Genomic DNA, 4,738 nt, shown 5'->3' with positions numbered 1-4,738 from the left:
GAAAAGTAAGAAACCACTCACACTAAAGAAACAAACCACCACCCCTCCCAAGGAAAAAAAAAAAAAAAAGAAAGAAAAAAAAAGCCATGATCACTCAGTTTTCATATTACAAAAAAAAGCACAACGTTTTAGTTAGTGAGATTTATATGGTTTAGGAAATGGAACCAGACAAAGATCCCAAAGTTTGGATGTTTATATAAAACTCAACAGAACCTAGCTGGCTTGCAAAATGAGACCTGAAATCTGACTGGAATTTGCTCTAACTAGACTTTTTCTTTCCAGCTTGACTCAGTCACAAAGTGTATTTCTGCCTTTTCCTATCCCACATCATCTGAACCCAAAGAAGCACACTTGTACTTTCCTTCACCTATTTTAACTCACTCTCCAGAAACCATACACTGGCATAAGAATACGTTTGTGCACTAGTGCTTATTTTATCAGTATGTGCCTTTTACTGTTTTATCAGGCCACTCCCATTTTTGCTGAGTGTGAACAGTGAGTCCAACAGCAACAGAAAAGCTGATTCTGGTTCCATCAAACCTTATATTGCCTTGTGAAAATTCACAAAGCCTGAAGTCCTGTAATTAAAATGAATTTATTCTAGACTTTTCAAATAACTCCATTGGCTAATTAAATTAACCTCAAAACATGATATAACCCATGCCATTACTAGACACTGCAAATGCAGAAAAGGACTTTCATGAGGATTGATAATGGTAATTATTTTAAAATTTATTATTTTTAAAGGATTGGCTTTTGACAAAAATTGTCTTTTCGACAGGTTCTATAGCAATAGCAGAATATAACTTCCAAACCTTAAAAAAATACTTCTGTTTATCCATGTTTAATAAGTATATTAAAATAACTGGCCAAATAGCTGATGAGAACTTCCATCTCTTGATGTTGTTCACACACTCACCCTTAAACCCCAGCCTTTAAAACAAAACATTGCATGATCTTTATATTTCCATGAGCACTTACTAGGTTTTTTCATCTTTACATAATCTTCTATAATGCTATCATATTCTCACTAAAAGTGTATCAAGAAAACCAGTCACTATGTCTGAAGGTCAACATCTGTTCACTGAAGATGAAAATCCCACTATGTATCCGATTCTAAGCCATCAGCCCTGCCACCAGTATACACATTATTCTCTCCTTTTTAGAAGAAGAAGAAGACGAAGAAGACGAAGAAGATGAAGAAGACGAAGAAGAACCACAAGAACCAGAAGAACCACAAGAACAAGAACAAGCCTGTCAATTCAACTCAAAATATTTTGCCCAATAAACACCGTCTCTTTTATCTGCAACAGTGGTAGACTTAACAGACATTCAGCACTCATCTAGGCTTTATCAATCAGACTGCACAAAACAGATCTTCCCTGAATATTGCAGAGTCACAAAATGCACACCGTATCACATGGGACATTATTTTCTATTTTAATGTTATTGTTTTCAAGCACAATTCTCAAAAACACACGCAGATGGAGAAAACCTTAGTTCACAATGCCTGCTGCTTTTTTTTTTTTTTCTGACACAAATATTTCCCCAGAGGAACAAATATGTTACACTCCTACCTGTCACAGCCCTCATATTTACCTCAAAGACATCTCCAGCATTATCAGAAGCCTTGTTCACATCCTACTTTTTGCCTCATTATTGCTCTGACTGACTGACATTCGCCTGACATTTACAAACATGCCAGTAAGTGAATTGCTGACACCTCCCGTTGAATAACCCACAGTCATGTTTTCACTTTAAAATTCAGTGCCTTGCAATTTGTTTGGAATTGAGTTATCATAGTTTGGGTTGTTGTTTTTGGTCCAGAGTTACCAATTCCTGAAGTGGTTTAATTGCCTTAAAAAGAAAAAGCAACAAAAAAAGAATAAAAAAAAAACACTTGCAGAAACTTTAAAAAAGTGTTTTATACCTTCTGTATAGTTATAGCAACTAATATCATAGAATCATAGAATATCCCAATTTGGAAGGGACCCTCAAAGATCATTGAGTCCAAGTCCTGGGTCCCCAAAGGACCCAAAGATTCAGACCATGTGTCTCTGAGCATTGTCCAAACTCTTCTTGAACTCCGTCAGGCTCGGTACCATGACCGCTGCCCTGGGGAGCCTGTCCCAGTTCTCAGTGCAGAACCTCTCCCTAACCCCCAGCCTGACCCTCCCCTGTCCCAGCTCCATGCCGTTCCCTCGGGCCCTGTCGCTGTCCCCAGAGAGCAGAGCTCAGCGCCTGCCCCTCCGCTCCCCTCGTGAGGGAGCTGCAGGCCGCCATGAGGCCTCCCCTCAGCCTGCTCTGCTCTGGGCTGAGCAAACCGAGGGACCTCGGCTGCTCCTCAGACATCTCGCCCTCTAGAGCCTTCACCATCCTCATAGTACCTCTTTTGGGTACTCTCTGATAATATCCTTGACCTTGTGCATAAAAGTCAAAAATGCTGTTTACATATATTCAGCATCCTACTAGTCTGTTTTGAAACAGAAAACTTAGTTTCAGGAAATTTAGTTTCAGGAAAAACAGTTGTTTTGTTACTCATAAAAAATAGAACTAGTCCCAACTCCTACCTATGAAATCTTCATGTGACAATTTGTCATCATAGACTTTTCCCACAGATGAAAAAATTACTCTTTCATGAAACAAAGTATTAGAGGAGAATAGGTGTAGGTTTCTACACTGCTGTTTCTCAGGTTCTTGTGGCATTTGTTTAAGTAGCAGAACTTCACCCTGCTAGCAGCCTCTATGTTACTACAGAAGCATCATAGCAGTGCTGCAATGGAACATGTAATATGATGGATTGGCAATACCAGGGGTAAATGGCATTGCCTATATGCAGCTCTAGAGCTGAAAGAAGAGCTCTGGTAAAGGCTGCTATTTTAAGCAAGTCCAACAAATTTACTCCCTTTCCACCTTCCTGAATATCAGCACCTCCCCCCCCACCCCCCCCCAAAAAAAAAATGCACCTCTGCCTGAAGGGGGAGGTAAATATCTTACCTTTTCCCAGTTAAACCCATGTTTCAAAGACAGGTTTTCCACTGGTGATGCTTTATGTTCATATTGGAGGCACAAGAAAATGACCCAAATCAATTGTGTTATTGTCACTTGGTGACTTATCACTGATATGCTGCAGTCAAGCTCTGAAGCCCCACGGTCCTGTGCATCTTTGGTGTGAGTTTATGGTGGTCTAAGCAAATAAATTCCTACATACTTCCTACTTAAAACAGGCAGAGATCATACATAAACAGCATAACAAGTGGTACCTTTATATGCTGTGATTTCTATTGCTACTGTATGAGTGGAGCTTTAAGTAGAGATTAACTTCCTTCTCCAAAACCAAAGAAGCTCTGGCAAACTTCTGAATGTGCTCAGGTAAAAGCTGCAAGGGCTCGTTTTCCTGTGTAAGCTCTGGAAAATATACCAGTCCTGGTAACAGCCACAGAAACACAGGTGACTGTGCACACACACACTGATGTCTGCACCAAACAGAACATTTTAACTCTGATACTGTTGGTTTTACTGTTTTCCGTCCTTTCGTATTTATCATTTTTATTCTTCAGCATCATTCATTTCTTACCTCTGTGCTTGTGTCAGCTCTCATCATCTTCCTTTTTCATTGTCTTTCCCACTCTTTCCCCCATAGCTCACCTTTTCTATCCTCCCCCTCCCTAGGCCAGTTCATTTCTCTTGATCTACTCCTGAGGGCACCCTCTACGGCACCTGCTCTCTGCAAGCAGGCAGTTGAAACTGTCCCATTCTGAGCTGTGCAGTTTCACTACACAGAGAACACGACCTGGTTATGTTCAATATGCTGAGAGTTTCAGGCTGTAAAGTGCAATTCAGACAAAATTGACCTGCAGGAATGACACTGTGAGGTTCATGCTACTCTCCCAATCTCCAGACCAGAGTGAACTAGTTTAAAAATATAGTAAATGAAAAGTTGCACCTGCAATCATCCCCAACTGCAAATAGAAGGAAATATGGGACATTTCTGAAAGCCTCCTCTCCACCTCAATTTCTAACTACTAGCCTACAAAATTCTCTCCAGATCTAGGACCAGGAAGATTCACTAATGCCACTGATCTTTATTTAGTTGCAGATTTGGCTATTTTTTCTTTTTTATTCTATAAATCTGTAAAAGTAATGAAGCATATTAATAATGGCCTGATAAATAAGCATTGTAGGTAGCTCTGTTTGAAAAACAAAAACAAAATCACACATTTCTTTCTCTTTTTAAATGTGGTGAATAGGGAAATGCCAGTGTATCACAGTGTTCAATCAGAAGCAACATCCTGGAATCCTTTACAATAAATGATAAAAGAGGTTCAAAATAAAATGTAAAAATACAGCAGCCCCCGATATGGTCTGCTAGGTTTAAGTATTCTGCTAAATTTTAATGTTGTATTGAAGTAACAAGAAATTGACAGAACAGAATAACAGTGGTAAACTTCTAAAGCTGTCATATCATTACTTCATTGTTTACAAACAGATTTCACACAAAGTGCAAATTAAACTAGACTATGTTGCTCAATTGCCTGCGGGTAATAATACATTAAGTATTTCAGATTGTCTTTGGTGCTGAACTCACATTCCTACATATTAAAACAAGGACCTTGAATTCCAGAGAGAGTGAGATTCATGAGGGTGGTCATGCTACCATGAAAAAATTGTCAATATCTCCATCTCTAGTTATGTTTAATATCTTCTGTACCATTTTACAAATGGTCTGAGCCAACAC

At 39.2% G+C, this 4,738-nt stretch overlaps 1 pseudogene across 1 annotated transcript in view; it reads right to left on the bottom strand.

Moving 5' to 3' along the window:
• Positions 1–3,017, bottom strand: part of LOC308185179 (large ribosomal subunit protein eL33-like) — a 9,738-nt pseudogene extending 6,721 nt beyond the window's left edge. The window contains exon 1 of the transcript in view: positions 2,998–3,017. The product of the transcript in view is annotated as a large ribosomal subunit protein eL33-like (transcript). The remainder of the gene's footprint in view (positions 1–2,997) is intronic.
• Between the last annotated feature and the right edge of the window lie 1,721 nt (positions 3,018–4,738).

Source organism: Anser brachyrhynchus (genome assembly GCF_964034855.1).
Source record: "Anser brachyrhynchus genome assembly, chromosome: Z".
Taxonomy (NCBI): domain Eukaryota; kingdom Metazoa; phylum Chordata; class Aves; order Anseriformes; family Anatidae; genus Anser; species Anser brachyrhynchus.
The sequence above is the reverse complement of the archived record's forward strand: the minus strand, read 5'-3'. Positions and strand labels throughout refer to the sequence as shown.